The sequence below is a fragment of the Aristolochia californica genome, unplaced genomic scaffold, assembly GCF_029961685.1.
Source record: "Aristolochia californica isolate CCGP_79_NKW_82.1479 unplaced genomic scaffold, dmAriCali1.0.hap1 SCAF_57, whole genome shotgun sequence".
In the NCBI taxonomy this organism is placed as follows: domain Eukaryota; kingdom Viridiplantae; phylum Streptophyta; class Magnoliopsida; order Piperales; family Aristolochiaceae; genus Aristolochia; species Aristolochia californica.
In genome coordinates this window covers 25,001-36,605 of record NW_027182254.1, presented here as the reverse complement: position 1 = coordinate 36,605, position 11,605 = coordinate 25,001, and positions in this window count along the sequence as shown.

The window sequence follows — 11,605 nt, the reverse complement described above, 5'->3', positions numbered from 1 at the left end:
AGAGAGAATAGAATGAGTCGCCCTAGACGGAATGAATTGCTCTGTAGGATAGTAGGGCGAATGAATCGCATTAGTGCGATTTGGCTAGCTGAATCGCCCAGCGAACAAATCGCCTCCTTGCTGTCTTAAAAAGAAAAGCGGACCCGCGCGAATCGCGTCTTCGATCTTGCTTTGAGTATATCAACCAGGTCAACTGATGCCAGCATCACCACTACGGAAACGAAATTTCCTTAGTCCTTTTTCTGTGAAACAAAGCCAAGCCCTTTCCTTTCCGCGTTCCATCCCGCGTTTCCCTGCTTGAGATGAGACTGTTTTTTATTAGCCCAGTCATGAACCACCCTGGTTGGAGCCTTGGAGCCATGGTCTACCCTGCTGTGCTTCATATCCTCCTTGCTCTTTGTCTAAGATTGGACTAAAGGTACCAAACCAGGCACCCTGACGCATTGCATCCTTTTTTCTTTTTCTTTTGGCTAAGAAGCCCGTAGGTTGTACGCCAGCCATACGTAGCTTGAACTGTGATGGCCACAATGCTTAGCTATTGCCGATTCCCAAGACGCCTTTGGTTGAATGTTGACACCTGATCCACCGTCTGCACTTCCTACATTCACTCCCGGAAATTGAAACAGGAAAACTAGAATTGTAACCTCCCGGTCTGCTGTAGTCAGCCGATAGGTGTGCCTGACTGGCTTTTCTGCCGTCTCCACGGCTTTCCCTAAAGCGGGCTGCTCCTCATCAAGGCCTTCGAGTGCCGATCTTCGCTTGGGCCGGCTCCGAGGCTCTACCCTGGCTTTTTATTGGTTCCTCCCAGGGGGCCCTTTATCGTATCGCGCGCGCATCTTCAAGCAATCGGGGGAGGCTTAGAGTACATAGACGAGGCGGTCCCGGGAATGAAACCCCATTCCCTCGTGCTCTGGAACTCCTTAACTTCGGTTGAACAAAAAAGGTTCAATCTTGTGAAACCGTAGCGTAGGCGAAACCTGGCTTTACGCCCAGAGTTTGACGTTCTCCGGTCCTGGAAGGAAACCCTACCTTCCTTCCCCCAGCAGGCAACAACACTGGGAGGAAGACGATCAGGATCTCACGTGTGGCAGCTGTTGGAACAAACTCCGAATCCTTTTGGTACCTACAACGAGAAAAAGGAAACTCACCACTCACTGGTGAAAGAGGAGAGAGAAAGGTGGGGGAAAATCAAACCCCCACGCTCGATTCTCGAGATTCATGGGCCGTCTCGCGAAGATCTTCGATCCGAACCTTCGCTTCGCATCTACTCTCTCTTAGAGGATGAACCACGCCTTCGCTATCGCCCCTCGCTACCGCTCAACCTCGCTATCGCATTGATTCTTGCCGGCCCTTCCATCTTTCATTCCATCCAGCATAGGCCAAAAAGCGTAGGCTTGAGCGAGCCCCTATTGCTACTTTGGGCGTGTGCGCTCACGCCAGCGAGCGAAGCGCGGGTGCCACTATTGCTATAAGGAGCCAAGGGGCGTGTGCGCATGGCAGCAAGTGGGCAAAAAATTGCAAGAGGGGCTCGCTCAAGCCTACGCTTTTAGCCCTGTACCTGTAGCTCTTGCTGGCTCGCTGCTAACAGAGACTAGGAACAACTATGCTGCCCCCACCTGCTAACAGCACCATACACACGCGGCTGATGTACGTATGTGGCCCTCGCGTCGATCTTACCTCCGCAGCCTGCCCGTGCGCGGGTCGACTCACAAGAAATGCAGCTAGCTCGCCAACCAACTGTTCATGTTTGAGCTTGTAGGCTTGCATCATTGTTATTTGTACACTAAAAGAATTGACTTACTTGGTAACCTACGTTAGTATCCGGATGGATGGATAGAGACTGATCCCTTTCTACATACATAGCCCCCACCCCCCCAGATACATAAAGACTTTTCCTCTTCACTCCCATAAAGACAGACAGACTTCCCTTCCCGGAGATCAACTCCTTTCTTTCCTCATCATTCAATATTGAACTGATGATCCGAAGGGGCGCTTGTTCTGCTGGGCGGCTAAAGGAAGGCAATCACGACGAGGCCGGGGGCCGGGGAGAAAAAAAAGCGACTCCCATTTCAAAAATTGAACAAATACCCTAAGGTCATCCTTTCCTGAATCTTAGCTCTTCTCAAACTTATTCTTACTACTATCACTTTCCAAACCAAACCGGGCCGGAAGATTCAAACCTCAAGTTTAAAGGTAGTACGCCTTGAACAAGAAGGTTCGTCGTACAATTTCGGCGATTACAAAAATCAAGGAGTATATCCCTCTCCCTTAGTGTCTTTCCACTTCCGTCGTTCTGGAACAAACACAAGAAAGACTTCGCCTAATTCTTTTGAGTCCCGGCCCGGTTTTTCCACACTAACCAATTACGTTACGACCACTGAACAAACTTGGTTGACGAACATGGTTTATGCGCCGCTAATGTAGCGGCTTGTCGAGCATTTGACAAACTCACACCATCCATTTCAAATGGGATTTGTCCCGTGGACACACGAGCAATCCAACCCGTAGGATTTCCTTTTCCTCTTCCCATTCTCACTTCTGTAGGTTTCCCGGTAATAGGGAGATCCGCGAGAACTCTTACCCATATCTTACCATTTCTTCGGGATTGTCCGCTCATAGCACGATGGAATTGTCCGATTGTAGCCCGACGCGCTGCTTCAATGGCTCGATATGAAAGACGACCAGCTCTACAACTTTTGGTGCCATATCTTCCAAAACCAAGTTTTGTACCGTCCGGTTCACGACCCCTACTACATCTGCCTTTACGATATTTACTATATTTCGTACGTTTCGGATATAGCACGTCCCTTATTTTTTTGACTATATGAGATCCGCACTTTGACACCTGAGATTCCGTAACGAGTAGATACTTCCGTAGAAGCATAATCGATTTTCTGGTTAAATACATTACGAGATGTTTTTCCATACTTCCCGCATTCAGTTCTAGCTATTTCTGCACCTTCTGATCGACCTGAACAACAAATACGGATCCCCTCCACCCCTTTTGGCATTACTAATGGAATATCCTTCACTATTTGACTAAAAATGGAACGAAATGATCTTGTTTTCTTCCTCGGTTGAAAAGAGATGTCTTGAGCAATCGGAGAAGCACTTTGATAAACAGATTTGATCTTGACCGACTCAATTAAGGTATTAGTGTTTGAAAAATTATACAATAAAGATCGCATTTTTTGCACTTCGTTCAAATAAGAGTTGTACCCGTACGGAATTCTTCTGTTTTTCAGTATGATCTCTATCATCATCTCTATCCCCTTTATCAATTCTCCTATCCCACCTAGGTCTATGAATTTCTCTATCAATTCCATTACCTTCTCCTTACCCATGAGGTTCCAACATTTGATCCTTAATTGACCTAGGAGTTGTTCCCGGGCATCCTCAAAAAAGAGGTTATTATACACCCCAACCCCATCCCTTGGAAAGAAAAAGGTAGCACCGAAGAAAGGAAAGAGCGAGATGGTTGTTTTTGTTGTTCCCGCGAAGCGAAGATCACTCGCTTGGCGAATGAAGTGGGTCAACCTCTTTTTGGCTTCGGCCAAACACTTTTTCTCGCTGGTCGAGCTTTCTACAAAAAAACCGATGCGAGAGCGTATTCTCTTATCTAAGCTTCCCCCCTGTTCATTCGCTCCCCCCATCGTAGATGGTTCAGCCACGCCCGGTGCCACGAAATGATTGAGAACTACGACGGGGTCGAAATTGATTTGATTCTTTGTATTCAATAAGTATTGCATGACCGAATAATTCAAGGAGGGGCGCACAGCAGGGAGGGTCCTTTTAAGTAGATGACTCGTCGGGCCGTCGGAGCGGGACTTATTTGGGAAAAAGCACTTTTTGAACTTCGTTTTTCTGAAGGAGTCGTCATTTTCTATCAGGAACGCTATGTCATTTACAACCCCGGCGTCTTTCGGATGCTTGAAGGCCCCGCTGACCCGAAGTGATTTAGAAAGATTCTTCTTTCTCGATGGTGATCGGTCATGGTATCCATAGCGTTGCTTCTTTTTCGGCCAAATCCAGATTTGCTTTTGCTTCTCCCGGTCGTCGAGCCTGATCGACTCGACTCTTTTCCCTGCCCCCCGGCCTCTCACTTCGTTTCGTTCTTCCTCTGTACCGTCGCTTTTTTGAAGACACCCGATCGGCCCGACTTTCCCAAATGCCCACCACCGGCCTTTCTCCTTTCCGGGTCTTGATTTGTCGCGTCGTTTCAGTCGTCGTGGTCGACGGGGAAGAAAGAAATGAATGAATGTCCTTTTGGGAAAATGTAGAATAATACACCTACCGAGACGAAAACCAAAGGTTAGTCTCGTAGGTGGACGTATCGAACCGAAATAAGATCTCAGATTTACATCTTGATACACTGATTTACCATAATAATAAATCGAGTCAATGGTGACTCCGCCGTGGGAAGAGCCGCTTCTTTCTTGCTTGATAGGGGGGGCTTCCATTCACCAGCGCAGACTACAAGTGCTCTCCGAACCGTGCTGGATAGTCACCCATCACACGGCTCTCAAACCCAACCCGTGGTGGATCCCGGGGGACAAAGTCAAAGCGCTTGATCCTTTGCCCCATACGAGGAGATGCTCCTCCCCGCCGATCAAGCAGCGACGCTGCTCGTGATAGGCTTAGCTTAAGCCGCTAACGTTCGGTTCGGATAAGTCAAGTCCCTTCGGTCGGTTCGCTCAGGTGGTCTTCCCTTATCTTCCCTAACGTTCAGATAAGTTCTGGTTTGAGAAAGGAGCACCGGCCGAGCGCCCTGAATGAATAAGAAATGGACAGCAGAGGGAATCAAAGATTCTTATTCGACCGATAATAAGCTAGCAACATGTCGATTACACACCTGAGGTTGGTAAGAACCTCAGGACAATGCCCCCCTAACCTAAGTGGGCCTACCTGCGAAGCAACTGGTACTTGATCGGGCGGGGGGCGGTTTGGTTTCGTGCAACGCCCCCGCAGCAGGAAGAGGCGGTTGTCATTTGAAAGGAAACGCCCCCACCCCTGTGAGCGGAGCGCGGATGCGCTCGCTCAAATAGGCCTCCTCTGTAGTAAAGGTGCTCCGCCCCTTGTATACAGAGAGCCTACGGCGCCTCTTACTACAAGGTGCTCCGCCCCTTGTATACAGAGAGCCTACGGCGCCTATTACTACAAGGGGCTTCAAGTGCCCGCTTTCGCTTTCTAGCTCGCCTTGTAGCGGGCACCCGCGCTTCGCTCGCAGGCTTTCGCGAACTGCAGCTCGTTGCTTTTAAGCCGAGCAAGCTGAAAAGGACTGCGCGCGAGCTAGCTAGCCTTTTTCCGCAGGCAGCCGTAGCGCGCTAGCTTAAGCTAAGCTGGCTGCTATAATAAATATAAGTAGCGCGCTAGCGCGCGTACTCTTCTCCTGTTCTACGAATCTCAAACTCTCTTTACTGAGCGAGACTCCATCCATATCCCTACTAGTGGTTATTCTATTTTATTTCCATTCTATTCTTTTAATGACAGCTTCAACTAGGCTCCACTTTAGAGAGGGTTTTCGGTCTTAATCAAGATAGGTCAGGGGCGCGTCGGAACGGTAGCTGCTTAGTCTCATCCGAGAGTCCAATCTCTGAGTACTGCTTTTCTGTCTTTGAATAAAAAGAAAGAAGGGGGTCGATTTAGGCTCCTTCCCTTCCACTGCATAGCTGCGCTAGCAGGTACTACGAGCCCTCTGTCCCACGCATCTAACCAGCTCGCGTGGTTCACCGGTTCCACCGAAAACTCTCATTTGTTGAAGCGGAGCATAGTGCGCTTTAGGCACCGAGCGAGAAACGTCTCTTCTTTTCGGTTTATTCACTGATCTGAAACTTAGCACTTGTTTTCTTATTGATTCCAGGGGCGGCGGCGTTCTTGAATTAAGTCTATCCGAACCGAATTAGCACTTCTCAGATCAGGCTAGGCCTCTCCTGCGGAGCTGGGCGCCGGGGCCCTGGATGCGCTAGCGATCGGCACATAGGGGAGTGGTTGCCTGGGTTTCTCGGCCTGGTATCCTGCACCTCGCGTTCATGATATCTACATTCAACTGTGCCCCGGAGACACGGTCGAAGCACGCCCGCCCAGTGTGCTTCTTTCACGACATGCTCTGGTCCCGGGTGTCTTCCTGTGGTCTTCTAGCGTTAGAATCAGTCGTGTCCGTCCCGGACATCTGCAACGTCCTCCCACGCCTTTCTTTTATATAAATATGGGAAAAACTGAAGGAAAAGACTGACCCATTCGGTGACTTTCGCGGTCGCCCTCACTGAACCGACTTGGATCTGAACTACGATTCAGATCAAGTCTTACCGAAATCGGATTTCCTTTTCGTGCCATATGGCGCTTAGACTTGACTTTTTCCCCTTTCTTCCCGGTCCAATATTTGTTCTCGAAGGTCTTCGTTTCCGTGTAGAAGCAAACTCTCCAAATTTATGACCAACCTTTCCTTCAGTGATCTGACAACGAACAGGAGTTTTTCCATTGTAAATTCGTACGGAGCAATCAACGAATTCCGGCGAAATAGAAGATCTACGTGACCAAATTTTCCTGCTCAAAAGACTCTCTCTTTTCTTCTTCATTCTCAACAGGAATGCATCAATAAAACTGCCCTTCCATATAGATCGTCGTGGCATGAACTTTCTCCTCTCATACTGACTCCTCTTCCTATTAATCTTGATCCGCTTTGTTTTGTTGAGAGTTCTCTTTCTGGACCGGACCTGTTTTCGTCTCCTGAAAGACCTGCTTCTCCTGCATGTGGTTTCCCCCCACTCATTCAATCACTTGCTTGTGATTGCAGCCGTTCCCCGATGCCTTCTTGTGTGCGTTGCGTTCTGGGAAGCGTTGTGTTCTGCCAGTTTTGCTGTGTTAGAGCTTTCTGGAAAGCCTGAGGACTTTTGCCTCTCTTTCTGTGCCCTAGTGGATACGATTCTCAGAATTTACTGCAAGAGCCCATTTCTGTAACGCACGTTCAGTGATTATCTTACGCAAAAAGCTGATGACGTAACAAGTTTCTTTTTTGACAAAAGCTGACACATAGTTTATAAAGACAGACTGATAGAAGATCCTGCTTGTTAGCAGTACCTGTGAGGGAGGTCAGAAAGCTTGTTTTCACTTTTCTTGAGCTTAAAAACGATGATCAAGATTTTCGCAAATGATAGAGCATCCTACCAAATATCTATTAAGTTGGTTGTGGTGTGACTTTTGATTGTTAGTAAATCGCATGTTCTTCGGTGAGGTTTTTGGCTCGCAATAAAGCTAGGGTCCTGATCGAGCAACTAGTAGTCCTATCTATCTACCTCTCCAGACACAATATCTTGAGTACCTATGATGGTGACCACATCTGCTGGCATGTGATGTTTGGACATAGAATCGAGTCCTTGTAAATGGGCAGAGCCAGGTGCTCTTATTTTACGACGGTAGGGACGATTGCTTCCATTACTGACCAGAAACACACCAAATTCTCCTTTAGGTGCTTCAACTGCGGTATAGGTAGAAGGAGCTGGTACGGAAAAACCTTCTGTATAAGGTTCGAAATGGTGAATTGAGGTAGAGTAGACCGATGATCCTGTAGTCATTTGGCCGGCTATTGAAAGAAAAAGCTTGCATCTGCTCCCCCTATTATATAACCGGTCCCATCTCTCTCCAGACCTAACGTGGTAGTTTCCCATCATAAGGCTTTCTATCTATAGATTGAGCCATTACCAAGGAGCTAATTCGTTCAGAACTCAGTTGACTGCTTCTATAGATAAGGCGGAGCGTCCTTGGCTCAGCATTATAGCACGGCTTCGGCGCTACTACAGCGCTTCGCTAACTCGAAGCGCCTCGCTATGAGAATCTAGCTTCGCTAACGCGTTGCGTTGTCAGCTTTGCTACCGACGCTGCATCTTAAGTGCTTCGCTACCGAGGCTCAGCATAAAGTCCGCTCCGCACCGACGCTTCGCATACGCCCGCGGGCTGCAGTGCCTGCTACCTTGGACGAGGGTTGGTGTGGCCATGCGGGCAAGCGAGAAGCGCGCGTCAGGTGCGTAGCCCTGTAGCAATAGAGCTTGACGCGCGAGAGGGGCATGTGCGCATGGCAGCAAGTGGGCTTGTGCGCCTTTATGGCTTGGGGGCCTTAGGGCTTGTGCGCTAGGCTAGCACACGCCCCTTTACGCAATAGGGCCAGCAGTGCCCCCTATGGCTAAGGGGCGTCAAGTGCCCCCATTACGTAGGCTTGTGCGCTAGATGCAGCTTCGCTAACGCTCGGCTAAGTCTTGAACCTTCGCGCTGACCGTTCGCTTTCTCAGTAGCGAAAGCGCTTCTCTTTGCCCCTTAAGTAGAAGGACAATAAAGATATAATTGGTTTTCTTGCTCCTCATCTGCGCTCGTCAAGCCAACTTTGCTTTTTGGGAGGTTAAACTGCGGTTGAAGCGGACATTTCGAAATGACAGCATCGAATATATATATATATACACGGTCACGGTTATCCCGGACTGCGTTCCGGAAAAAGTGGCCCACTTGAAAGAAAGGGCGGGCACTCTCGGCTCGGAGGTAGGCACTCTCGTGTTTCAACCCCACTAGACTTTGATAGTTGTGGGGCACTGTGTACTTACAGCCTCTACGATAAGCAAGTGAATGGGGCCGGTGCGTGGCGAACGGAACGCAAGCCATTTCTCGCCTCAACCCCCTAAATAGGAAGAGGGGTACTTTACAAATAGGGGGCAATTGCTTCGCACCTGACTGTGATAGCCCTCTCGAAACCTTATTGGAGCTTCGTAACTAGTGGCCGGTTTCCCGTCGCTAGAGCGTTTTCCCTTTACTAGTAGGGGCGCGGAGCCCCAACGAGGAAGGTGTTAGTGGTTTTTCATGGGGCACATAATGCTAATCCCTCTTTTTGTGCTACTCCGGCGGGCGGGAAGAAGATAAGAAAACGCGAAGCGTTCTCTTGGTTTCCCAACCAGTTGCTTCTAAAGGCTGCCCTCTCTCGGCTGGATGTTGGTCCAGCCTACTACGAGGATCCCGTATCCCGTACATCGTCTTTCTCCCTCCTTGGTCCCGTGGTTCCTATGCCGCCGCGTTTCCCTGTCCTTTTCTTTTAGTGCTTCGACCCGAAGCGATAGCTTCTAGCTAGTTCAGTGGATAAGATGGCTGCGCTCCAGCTCACTCAAGAATGGGACGGCAGTGGTCCGCCGGCAAGCTCGTTCTGATCTTGGACGCAGTACATTGGAATCCTGAAGCACCACCACGAACGCTACCGCGCGTCCGCCTGCGGTGCGGTAAGGCACCACCCCGTTGTGCCAGCAGCCAACTCCGGCGTGTCAGCTTAGTTATACTCATCAAGCCACTTACTTGATGTCTAGCTTCCCAACTGGATGACGGTTCCTTTTCCCCCAGATCAATGAAGAAGGGAGAAGTCAGTTGATTCTTCCGAAGAACCGGAAGCGAAGCGCTATGCCGGGGCGGGGGGACGGGAAAAGAAACTGCTCCGAAGAAAGAAATTGGGGTTCCCAATGCTTCTCCACGCCCAACGAGATGCGCCAACCTCGGGATGCTTTACTCCTAACCCAAAGGGTTCCGATACGGAGCTTAACCTGAGTCTCGGTTAAGAACGGCGATGATCGGAGTTTCACACGGCGCACGATTCCATGGATAGTTTCATTCGACATCGTGAAGGAGGACATAGCTTACGATCATCGGCTTTGATCATGCCACTAGGCATTTGATTAGGACATTGCACAATGATCCGAACACTTTGTCGCATCTCTTCGATACGGATACAGTAACGATCATAGCGATCTCCTCTGGTACCTACTGGTACGTCAGGATCCGATTGGTCATGAACATCGTAAGGTGCTGCTCTTCGCAAATCCCAGCATACCCCAGGTTGGGATGGGTAGGCCCACCACTTCACTTTCACTTAGGCCCGGGCCAAGTCAGTGGGGGGACCCTGTCGGGCTCCTTCCCCCCCAAAACAAACTGTACGTGAGAGTTTCCCTTCATACAGCTCGAATCATTCTCAGATGCCCGGAGAAGCATCCTTTCCTTGTTTGTGGTTCACGCGCGCGCAAACGAGCACCGGCCGCAACAGCAGGGAACTATGACCAATAGAGTCAGACACTTAGCTACATCCGCACGCAAAAGGAATGTGGTTCTGGTTGAGGCTTTCTTTCTCTGAGGGCACGGGACGTTCGCAGAGTCCGTGCCTTCCGTACCACCACAAGACTGGTCGTTCTTGGGCTGATCCCGCTCCTAAACATAAGGGATAGGGGGAAGGGGGCCGGGCCTATCATATCAATAGGGTTGTAGAAAGAGAACCCGGCCACCTATTTCATTCGACGTTCCAGGGCAGGGGCCCGCCCGATTCGACCGACCAATGGGGCGAGCTGATCTGCTTTGATCCAGGAGAAAGCCCAGTCAGCCACCTTTTCGGTGCAGGTCACGTGACCTACAGCTCGGCCTTCGCTTTTTGAGGCTTCCTCTACCCACATCTCTATGTGCCCGCAGCACTTCCATATGGAGAAAGATGGGCTTACCATGTTCCATCAAGAGCACCTAACCTATGCCGATTTTGGCGGACCGTGCTCCACCCCGGTGAACTCATGCGGTTCCGACGTGCCCAGAGGCCAGAGGCGAATCCGTTCACGGTCCGTAGGACCAACACCATTCGAAGGTGGGTGGCCCGCCCCGCCTAGAACAGTCATGTTTGACTGGGCTTACACACATTCGCTCACTTACGCTGTCCCCCCTCAGCTCACCCTAGCCCCGGGTACGTCGTCTCCAAGGCTTCACACCAAGTCTTCACTGACATAATATGCATGCTTGAGTAGGGTCAGGCAGAACCGTTGTTGCCTGATGGGAACTTCCCCCATATTGCTATCAATGTCTTCATGTCGCACGACCTCTTAACATTACACCACTGAATCCCCAATCCTTTGCTTGCTGTGCAGTGACAGTACCAATATCCACTAATCGTTGTTTCCAGATACGGTTGCCGGTTGACATCTCTTCTGATTCGTCGATACGAGAAGCAAATTGTTGTGTGGAGGAATCAATATCTCGACATAAGCCAAGAGGCAGATCTTGTGCCACTCCACCTGGTCGTATGAAACTGGCATGCATCCTGGCTCCCGAGACTCTTTCATGGAATTCCAACAATTTCTCCCGCTCCTCAGAAGCCCACAGGGACGGAGTTGATGCTCCCACATCCATAGCATGAGTAGTTGAAGCAAGTGAATGATTTGAAATTCGAGTTATTTCACGGAATAACACTCGTATATATTGAGCTCGTAATGGTACCTCGCAATTCAAAAGTCTCTCTACGGCTGAAGAATGAGCGTGTTCTTGGGCCATCATAGAAACATAGATAGGGTCGACGACGGAACGAACAACGAAACTTTACGACAGCTTTTTCGTACACGTTCACTTGCATCACATACACAAGTGCTCTCTGAACCGTGCAATGAGGTCACCCATAACACGGCTCTCCCACTTGAGTTACCTTAGCCCCAGGCCATGCTATTCCATGATATTGGAAAAAGAAATGGCAGCGTAACTATACTTATAGTAGAGAAAGCTGGTCGCCTTTTGAGGGAGGGAAAGCCTTTCAATAGGAGCCTGTGAGCGGAGCGCG